This window comes from Bombina bombina, chromosome 6 (genome assembly GCF_027579735.1).
Source record: "Bombina bombina isolate aBomBom1 chromosome 6, aBomBom1.pri, whole genome shotgun sequence".
Taxonomy (NCBI): domain Eukaryota; kingdom Metazoa; phylum Chordata; class Amphibia; order Anura; family Bombinatoridae; genus Bombina; species Bombina bombina.
The window spans coordinates 344,602,266-344,613,929 of NC_069504.1; positions in this window are offsets into that span (position 1 = coordinate 344,602,266).

Below are 11,664 nucleotides of genomic sequence, written 5' to 3' on the forward strand. Positions count from 1 at the left end.
CTAGGGCATACTTTATTTCTTTACTTTCTATTTTTCTTTTTTTCCCTCTTTTCAAATCATTGTATACATATATATTTACATTTGCTGCTCATCACTACGTGACTTACTCCCTTTGCTGCGCTCGCGGCATGAAGCTCCCATTGGAGTCAATGAAAGCAAGCTCTCGTGAGCGCAATGCTTCAGTGCCTCACTTGTAATACCAGCGCACATTTGTGTGCACTGGTATTACAAAATGGAGCACAAATATACCTTTAGTGAAAACAATATTGTGCGCTCCACTTATAGTCTGTACGTAAAGAAGCAATAAAACTGGCCTTCATTAGACTAGCTGAGTATCTGGAGTATCAGCAATTGTGGGTTTGATTACAAGCTCAAGATAGCCAGAAACAACACACTTTCTTCTGAAACTAATCAATCTATTCTTCTTCTGAGAAATGAAGGCTGTTCCATGCGAGAAATTGCCAAGAAATTCAAGATCTTGTACTTCGCTGTGTACTACTCTCTTCATAGAACAGCACAAACTGGCTCTAACCAGAATAGAAATAGTGGTGCAAAACTGAGCAAGAGGACAAATACATTAGAGTGTCTAGTTTGAGAAACAGATGCCTCACGTATTCTCAACTGGCAGCTTCATAAAATAGTACCCGCAAAACAGCTGTCTCAACATCAACAGTGAAGAGGCGACTCCAGGACGCTGGCCTTCTAGGCAGAGTTGCAAAGAAAAAGCCATATCTTAGACTGGGCAATAAAAAGAAAAGATTAAGGACCAGGTTACAAGTGGAGCATTATTTAACGCTCCCGCTCAAGCACTAACTCTGCTAGAAGAATGTTTTTTGCGCTTATCAGGTAGAGCTCATATTACAAGTTGAAAGTAAACTGTTTTCGCTCACGCGCTAACCCGATGCACAGAGCCACCATCAGGGGGGGAAAGGGGTGACTCCTGTCAGGGGCCCACTGGGCCCCATGAGGCAAGCACAACTATAATTTAAAACTAATGCTATTGAGTGCTATGGAGCGTGGGACATGTCATTGCAAGGAGGAAAGCATTAGCATTTGAGAGGATTTCTGAGTGTGCACTAAATCACTGCACATGCACAGTGTGAGACAGACTTGGCACTTCAGTTTGTACAGTGTGTGCCTGAGTCAGACGGCAGATCACTTTCATTTGCAGAGGAGGTAGGACTTACTTAGTAAATGTTTTTTATTCCGGATTGTAACTTCAGTGTAGTAGTTGTATGGTGGGGCCAGGGGTCCATAAAAACACAATTTGTTAGCAATATGCAGAAGTGTATTTCTGATTATTTGACAATGTTGTAGAAATTCTATATTTAAAACCATGCAGAAATGTTTCCTCCTCAGTACACAAATGGTAGGTGACCTTTTGGCAGATATGATTTTTTATTTTATTTATTTATATATATATATATATATATATATATATATATACAAGCCAATTTCCAGCTCAGCCCACCACAGGTTAACAGCCTGGGTGCAAGAATACAGAGCATATATAAAGATAGAGATGCACTCGCAAGACTTCCACAAAAAACTTTTATTTAGGAACGTTTTCGGGGTTCACAACCCCTTCATCAGCATATAGAAAAGACATAAATCAAACCTTTTATAGTGTAACAACATCAAACACAAACCTAGTGCCCTCCTGAAAGTGCGCCAAAACTTTGAGTGTGGAACGCAAATTGCGTTCCATAGTGAAAGCCGCAACCGGAAGTTGTGATACATCACTTCCGGTTTTCGGCAATAATACTTTAATTACAAAATTGAATATTAAAACAAACACAAATACACATACTCTATCATGAACAACCATGTACTTAGTGTCAATATGTGAAAGCACCTCATCTAGTGAATCAAACTGGCGAACCTGATGTGCGAGTGTATATAGATCGCCATAGTTATGGAACACACTGTCCGATCTTGTGTATATGTGTATACAGATCGCCATGGTAACTGTAGTCATGGTTTCTTTAAACAACACTCACTGGTGCTAAAAATGTAGACAACAGCCTAAAGAAAATAACACATAAATGTGGTATGTGTATAAACAAGTAAATACTTAATAATTATATAAGTTTGTCATAAATATACAAAGCATAAAAAAATAAAAAATGTAAACTAAAATAACCTGTGGGGATTGTTGCAGGGCATTAAACAATAGGGCTATGACATATTGAAACTGACTGCCTGAATATTAATGAATGTAATGATAGAAGGTATCTGATCATGACATCGCCCTGTTATTAAAAGGCATCTGATCAGACAGTATGTATTGATTAGAGATGTCCATAGTGTCACATATTTATATATAGATGGAATATATGTTAATCTCAAGTCAGTGTGATAGAATCCAAATATAACCTCAACCTGTGAAGACATGATAATATACATATAGTAAAGATCACTCAGCCACTATATCTTGAATGACAGACATTTAAATGGCCCACTAAGGTTGAATCAGTCAATGTGTGTCCATATATGTCAAGCCTAATTAGGCTACAGGAATATGTATATAATGACAGCAGGTATCAGATCTTAAGATCTCCATTTTTGTAAAAAAGACATCTACTCCAACGACATAAATCTTGTTTAAAGATGTCCATAATGGCATATATTTATATATAAATGGAGTGTCTATTTAACACAAATCAGTGTGACAATATATATATATAACCCAAATCTGGAAAGACACCATAATATACATATAGTAAAGATCATAGTAATATACATATAGTAAAGATCCCTCAACACCTGTACATTAAGTGACAGATATTTAGATGGCCCCAAGGGGGGTAGGTCAGTCTATGTGTGTCCACATAAGTCAAGCCTAACAAGGCTGCTAGATTGCAACAGACTGTCCATCCAGCCATCCTCTGTGTTAAAGAGGTATATACACTAGAAATGATCTGTGATGCCCATGCATTGGGTAATTAGTGCAAGAACGGGTTACAAAACCTATAGGGCCAGGTTTCCACAAAAAGAGATGGGAGCAGATGCTACCACTCCATTGTGCCATAAGTAACCAGCCTACCCTCCCCCACGAGAGAAAGAAAGCTTGAAACTAAACGGAGCCACAATACCCTTAAATCATACCCCAAGTAAGTGGCACTACCCTATAGGATCACACAAGACTCTTAAAATCCGGCGTGGTGTTCAACCCTCCAGGTTGTATCGTGCCCAATCTGAACATCCACTGGGCTTCACATTTAAGGAGTGCTTTATTTCGATCTCCTCCCCGATCCAATGGAGGTATGTGGTCAATCAAAATGTAGAGTATAGAAGAGACAGCGTGGCCTTTTTTAGCACAGTGGCGTGCCACTGGTTGTTCAGAATCTCTGTGTTTCAATGCAGTTCTTATTGCATGCCGGTGGTTTGCCATGCGCTCGCGTAACGTGCCAGAGGTTTTACCCACATAAAAACACAAGCATGGACAAAAAAGTAGGTATACTACGTGTGTAGTAGTACACGTAATTGAATGCTTGATAATATATCTCCGGTTGGTATGGGGGTGATGGAAAGTTCTAGTGCTTACTAGACCGTTGCAGGTTGTACAACCCAAGCATCGATAGGAACCTTTTATATTCCGTGTAGTGCCAGATGTATAGCTTTGTTTCGGATCGGTTTCCATTAGAAGATCCTTGAGATTAGTGCCCCTCTTGAAACCTACCATGGGTTGCAAATGCTGAGTGAATGGTAGTTTTGGATCAGAGGACATTATGGGCCAGTGTTGGTGCAAAATACGGCCTGTATTTTTAGTTGCTGGAGTGAAAGTAGTGGACATAATTAATTTGTTACTTGTATCCCTCTTGGATGTAGGCTTGATCAAATCATTTTGTGTTAATGTAGACACTGTTGTCATAGTGTCTTGGATGACTGACACTTTGTACCCCCTGTCACGGAATCTCTCATCCACTCCTACCAATTGAGAGAGCCCAGTAGCGACATCAGAATTATTTTGCATAGTTCTGATGAACTGTGATTTCACTATGCCCTTTAATAGATCTCTATCTATCTATCTATCTATCTATCTATCTATCTATCTATATATATATATATATATATATATATATATATACAGTATATATATACCAGTCCTAAAACCCGTTTACATGGGCGATTTTATAAAGTACAGTGATCCCACCCCTTGCTCTCTCTCTCCCCCTCTCTTTTGTGCTCTCTCCCCCTCTCTTTTGTGCTCTCTCCCCCTCTCTTTTGCACTCTCTCAATCCACCTCTCTTTTGCTCTCTCTCTCTTCCCCTTTCTTTTGCTCTCTCTCCCCCCTCTCTTTTGCTCTCTCTCTCCTCCTCTCTTTTGTTCTCTCTCTCCCCTCTCTTTTGTGCTTTCTCCCCCTCTCTTTTGTGCTCTCTCTCGCTCCACCTCTCTTTTGCTTTCTCTCCCCCCTCTCTTTTGCTCCCTCTCTCCCCTCTCTTTTGCTTTCTCTCCCCCCCTCTCTTTTGCTCTCTCTCCCCCTCTCTTTTGTGCTCTCTCTCCCCCTCTCTTTTACGCTCTCTCCTCCCCCTCTCTTTTGTGTTCTCTCTCTTTTGCACTCTCTCTCTCCCCCCTCTTTTGCGTGCTCTCTCCCCTCTCTTTTGTGCTCTCTCTCTCCCCCTCTCTTTTGCGCTCTCTCTCTCCCCCTCTTTTTTGCTCTCTCTCCCCCTCTCTTTTGCGCTCTATAGCTCTCCCCCCTCTCTTTTGCACTCTCTCTCTCCCCTCTCTTTTGTGCTCTCTCTCCCCCTCTCTTTTGCACTCTCTCTCCCCCCCTCTCTTTTGCTCTGTCTCTCTCCTCTTTTTTTGCTCTCTCTCTCCATCCCTCTCTTTTGCTCTCTCTCCCCTCCCTCTTTTGCTCTCTCTCTTCCCCCTCTCTTTTGCTCTTTCTCTCTCCCCTTTCTTTTGCTCTCTCTCCATCCCTCTCTTTTGCTCTCTCTCTCTCCCCCTCTCTATTGCTCTCTCTCTCCCCTCTCTTTTGCTCTCTCTCCCCCTCTCATTTTCTCTCCCCCCCTTCCAAATTGCTCTCTCTCCCCCCTCTCTTTTGCTCTCTCCTCCCCCCTCTCTTTTTCTCTCTCTTCCCTCTATTTTGCTCTTTCCCCTTTCTTTTGCTCTCTCCCCCCCTCACTTTTAATCTATCCCCTCTCTTTTGCTCTCTCTCCATCCCTCTCTTTTGCTCTCTCTCTTCCCATCTCTATTGCTCTCTCTCTCCCCCCTCTCTTTTGATCTCTCTCACCCTCTCTCCCCCTCTCTTCTTTTGCTCTCTCTCCCCCCCTCTCTTTTGCTCTCTCTCTTCCCCTTTATTTTGCTCTCTCTCTTTCCCCTTCTTATTTTCTCTCTCCCCCTCTCTCTTGCTCTCACTCTCTCCCCCTCTCTTTTTCTCTCTCTTCCCTCTATTTTGCTCTTTCCCCTCTCTTTTGCACTTTCCCCTCTATTTCTCTCTCTCTCCTACCTCTCTTCTGCTCTTTCCCCTATCTTCTGCTCTTCCCCCTCTCTTTAGCTCTTTCCTATCTCTTTTTGTCTCTTCTCCTCTCTTTCTATTTCTCTCCCCTCTCTATCATGCAGACCATGCCCGACCATGCCCCTGCCACACCCGACCACGCCAAGTCATGATGACCACTCCCACGCTCCTGCCAGCCACGTCCACGCTCCCGCCGGCCACGCTCATTTTCGTCCCACCACCGCAAACAGCATGTCAGGTAAGGCCAGCTGTGTTTGTCCTTGTGCTGTCTCTACTGCGCATGACAGCTTCGGACAAACACACTTGGCCTTTTATATTATAGGATATATATATATATACATATATATTTTTTTATTACATTTCAGTTTACTGCCCCTTTATACAAGGACTTTCCAGATGCCAGGAGGCATTTCATTTGCATAAAATGTCCTACTCTCAGGCTAAGATTGCTCAGTGTTTGAAATGAGACAGGTTAATTTAACATATTACACTACAACTGACTTAATTTTGAAATGCATACAAACAAGCCTAAATCCTGTATTTAACCAGATCTAATGGTATGAGACGGCGTATCACAGCTTATGGTTCCACCAAGACCATATAGAGTACAGCATTTTCGAAATCCATAAGTACAGCTGACACATGGGAACATTTGTACACCAGATTTGAAGTGGTGCTCTTGGTTGGGGAGAATGGGGGGGACCCCCAAACATATGACAACCTTTCAAAAGTACTTTTCTTTGTTTAGCCATTCTGACAGATCATTAATTTACAATTTTGAATTCACAGTATTTTTGTTTGCACATTTACAAATATGATTCTTTAAAAAGTGATTTCTTAATTTCTATTTTTTTTATCATGCATGTCAAACACTGTTGATTTAGTGGATGGCAATGTGCAGCAATGTTACCTCCTGTGAGTGTTTATGTGGGTGTCTATGTTTATGTCTTTGTGCTTTTGTTGGTGTCTCTATGAGTGTGTCTTTTTTTTCTGTGGGTCTCTCTGTGAGGGTGTATGTGTCTGTCTTTGTGCATTTTCTGTGGATGTATCTGTGAGGGTGTGAGTGTATGTCTTTGTTCATTTTCTGTGGATGCCTCTATGTGGGAGTGTATGTCTTTGTGCATTTTCTGTGGATGTCTCTGTGAGGGTGTGTGTATGTCTCACAAATTCGGTGGCACTACACGTAGTGCATGTGGCATATACTGGAGAATACCGGTCCCACCAGTTGGTCAGTCTTAGATGATATCACCAAGCTCACCCAAACAATGGCTATCCATCCCCACAATGTCAAACCCACATCTGACCTTGTCAGTTATATTTAAAGTACGAGTGTGCTTTATTGATTATTTTTTTTTTAGCCAACCAACATATTTCTTCTCATATTTGCTGGGTACTTGCTGGGTATGTGCCCAATTTTATTTAATCAGCAGCGAGAGCAAGACATTCACCTAGATTTAATATAACAATATAACTTGCTCATGAAAGTAATATCTTAATAAAAAATAAAAAAACATGCAATTATTTTGCTGATTGAATTTGCGGAATTCATAAGGATATACAGTATATAGGCCCTTTCATCAGTACAGCAAATAGCAAGATAATTTCCATTGAAACCTATGGAGCTGCTTCAGTCTCACAACCATTAAATTCTAAACAATTTCCCGGGTTTACTTCTATTATCTAATGCATATTGTTTTCTTGGTGTCTTTTGTTGAAAAGCATACATTCTTAGGCTCAGGAACAGCAATGTAATACTGGAAGCTAGCTGCTTATTGGTGGCTGCACATATGTCTCTTGTCATTGGCTTACTTGGCAGCCTAACAAATCTTCATGAATATAGACTATTGAGATTCTCCTAAATCAGCAGCACAGCAGCATTCCGTGTGTCCAATAATGTTCTTCAAGGCGTGGCTCCTACATCAGTTTTTTGATTGTACGCTTATGTTTCCTTTGAGCATGATGCATTTTCTGATAATTTGGGGGATATAAAAATTGCTGAATGCTGGGCAGCTAACAACTGTAATAAGCCAATCTCTTTTGCAGTAGCAGAACTGATGACTAATGGACCCCTGTGGAAAATATTTTTTACCTCCCACTGCACATAATAATCAGTGGTGGCTAACAGTAAAAACATTGATTTATATGTTGAAATTATTATTTATTTACTCCCCAAAATTAGAAAGAACACTTTGCCAGCTATATGCCTAAGTAAAACCAAGGCAAAAGAGAGGCTCTCTGGATGCTGCTGAAAAGGAATACTTTAGCAGCAACCACGGGTCACTACGGGCACAATATTGTAATTGTTGTCACATAATAGTGCTATGTTACAAAAGTATCCGCACCACAATCAAGATTGCAGGTGAAATCACTGTTAGAAGGCAGTCTCACCAAAAGGCATTTTACTACACTTCACTGTGGGAGGCAATGGGTTTCTGACACTAGCAGGATGTTAAAATCAGTTTCTTCTGTTAAGTGTGATCAGTCCACGGGTCATCATTACTTCTGGGATATTACTCCTCCCCAACAGGAAGTGCAAGAGGATTCACCCAGCAGAGCTGCATATAGCTCCTCCCCTCTACGTCACTCCCAGTCATTCTCTTGCACCCAACGACTAGATAGGATGTGTGAGAGGACTATGGTGATTTTATTTAGTTTTATTTCTTCAATCAAAAGTTTGTTATTTTTTAATAGCACCGGAGTGTGTTATTCCTTCTCTGGTAGAATTTGAAGAAGAATCTACCAGAGTTTTTACTATGATTTTAGCCGGAGTAGTTAAGATCATATTGCTGTTTCTCGGCCATCTGAGGAGAGGTAAACTTCAGATCAGGGGACAGCGGGCAGATTAATCTGCAAAGAGGTATGTAGCAGCTTTTATTTTCTGACAATGGAATTGATGAGAAAAATCCTGCCATACCGATATATTATCATGTATGTATATTTTACATTTGAGTATTCTGGGGAATGGTACTTCACTGGAATTACACTGTGTATATAAGACTTTAGCCTATTTGCAAGCAACAGGCTTTTTAATAACTCTTAAGTTATGTTAAACGTTTTTGCTAGAATGTAAAATCGTTTTCATTTTCTGAGGTACTGGGTGAATAAAATGTTTGGGCACTATTTTTCCACTTGGCAGTTGCTTGATCTAATTCTGACAGTTTACTGATCTCTCTCACTGTTGTGTGTGAGGGGGAGGGGCCTTTTTTGGCGCTTTTGCTACGCATCAAAAATTTCAGTCAGAAGCTCATTGTTTTTCCTGCATGTTCCGGTTCATCTCTACAGAACTCAGGGGTCTTCAAAACTTGTTTGAGGGAAGTAATCTTCACAACAGAGCTGTGAGATTGTAGTTGACTGTGATAAAAAACGTTTATTCTTTAACTTTTTTTTCTGCCATCAGGGTTAGTTATTCTGTGCTAATGGGAACAAGCCTTTGCTAAAGTTGTGTTTTGTTTTACAAAGATTGATGCTGTAACCTTTTCAGTTTATTGATTTCAACTGTCATATATCTTTCTGTGCTTCTTAGGCACAGTACGTTTTTCATTGTATTTTACTTGAATAATATTTCCAAGTTGCAAGTTTAGTTGCTAGTGTGTTAAACATGTCTGATTCAGAGGAAGAGACCTGTACTATTTGTGCTAATGCCAAAGTGGAGCCCAATAGAAATTTATGTACTAACTGTATTGATGCTACTTTAAATAAAAGTCAATCTGTACAAATTGAACAAATTTCACCAAACAACGAGGGGAGAGTTATGCCGACTAACTCGCCTCACGTGACAGTACCTGCATCTCCCGCTCGGGAGGTGCGCGATATTGTGGCGCCCAGTACATCTGGGCGGCCATTACAGATAACATTACAAGATATGGCTACTGTTATGACTGAGGTTTTGGCTAAATTACCAGAGCTAAGAGGCAAGCGTGATCACTCTGGGGTGAGAACAGAGTGCGCTGATAATGCTAGGGCCATGTCAGATACTGCGTCACAACTTGCAGAACATGAGGACGGAGAGCTTCATTCTGCGGCTGACGGTTCTGATCCAAACAGATTGGATTCAGATATTTCAAATTTTAAATTTAAGCTGGAAAACCTCCGTGTATTACTAGGGGAGGTGTTAGCGGCTCTGAATGATTGTAACACAGTTGCAATACCAGAGAAAATGTGTAGGTTGGATAAATAATTTTGCTGTACCAACAAGTACTGACGTTTTTCCTATACCTAAGAGACTAACTGAAATTATTACTAAGGAGTGGGATAGACCCGGTGTGCCGTTCTCACCCCTCCGATATTTAGAAAGATGTTTCCAATAGACACCACCACACGGGACTTATGGCAAACGGTCCCTAAGGTGGAGGGAGCAGTTTCTACTTTAGCTAAGCGTACCACTATCCCGGTGGAGGATAGCTGTGCCTTTTCAGATCCAATGGATAAAAAGTTAGAGGGTTACCTTAAGAAAATGTTTGTTCAACAAGGTTTTATATTGCAACCCCTTGCATGCATTGCGCCGGTCATGGCTGCAGCGGCATTCTGGATTGAGTCTCTGGAAGAGAACATTAGTTCAGCTACTCTGGACGACATTACGGACAGGCTTAGAATCCTTAAGCTAGCTAATTCTTTCATTTCGGAAGCCGTAGTACATTTAACTAAACTTACGGCTAAGAATTCCGGATTCGCCATTCAGGCGCGCAGAGCACTGTGGCTAAAATCCTGGTCAGCTGATGTAACTTCTAAGTCCAAATTACTTAATATACCTTTCAAAGGGCAGACCTTATTTGGGCCCGGTTTGAAAGAAATTATTGCTGACATTACAGGAGGGAAAGGCCACGCCCTGCCTCAAGACAGAGCCAAACCTAAGGCTAGACAGTCTAATTTTCGTTCCTTTCGGAATTACAAAGCAGGGACAACATCAACTTCCACTGCTCCAAAACAAGAAGGATCTGTTGCTCGCTACAGACAAGGCTGGAGACCTAACCAGTCTTGGAACAAGGGCAAGCAGGCCAGGAAACCTGCTGCTGCCCCTAAAACAGCATGAATTGAGGGCCCCCGATCCGGGATCGGATCTAGTGGGGGGCAGACTTTCTCTCTTCGCCCAGGCTTGGGCAAGAGATGTCCAGGACCCCTGGGCGCTAGAGATAATATCTCAGGGATACCTTCTGGACTTCAAATACTCTCCTCCAAGAGAGAGATTTCATCTGTCAAGGTTGTCAACAAACCAAACAAAGAAAGAGGCGTTTCTACGCTGCGTACAAGAACTTTTGTTTAATGGGGAGTAATCCATCCAGTTCCACGGTCGGAACAGGGACAAGGGTTTTACTCAAATCTGTTTGTGGTTCCCAAAAAAGAGGGAACTTTCAGGCCAATCTTGGATTTAAAGATCCTAAACAAATTCCTAAGAGTTCCATCGTTCAAAATGGAGACTATTCGGACAATTTTACCCATGATCCAAAAGGGTCAGTACATGACCACAGTGGATTTAAAGGATGCTTACCTTCACATACCGATTCACAAAGATCATTACCGGTACCTAAGGTTTGCCTTCCTAGACAGGCATTACCAGTTTGTAGCTCTTCCATTCGGATTGGCTACAGCTCCAAGAATCTTCACAAAGGTTCTGGGGTGCTCTTCTGGCGGTACTAAGACCGCGGGGAATCTCGGTAGCTCCGTACCTAGACGACATTCTGATACAAGCTTCAAGCTTTCAAACTGCCAAGTCTCATACAGAGTTAGTACTGGCTTTTCTAAGGTCACATGGATGGAAGGTGAACGAAAAGAAAAGTTCACTCGTTCCACTCACAAGAGTTCCCTTCCTGGGGACTCTTATAGATTCTGTAGAAATGAAGATTTACCTGACAGAGGACAGGGTTAACAAGACTTCAAAGTGCTTGCCGCATCCTTCATTCCATTCAACACCCGTCAGTGGCTCAATGCATGGAGGTAATAGGCTTAATGGTAGCGGCAATGGACATAGTACCCTTTGCACGCTTACACCTCAGACCACTGCAACTGTGCATGCTAAGTCAGTGGAATGGGGATTACTCAGACTTGTCCCCTTCTCTGAATCTGGATCAAGAGACCAGAAATTCTCTTCTATGGTGGCTTTCTCGGCCACATCTGTACCAGGGGGATGCCATTCAGCAGACCAGACTGGACAATTGTAACAACAGACGCCAGCCTTCTAGGTTGGGGTGCCGTCTGGAATTCTCTGA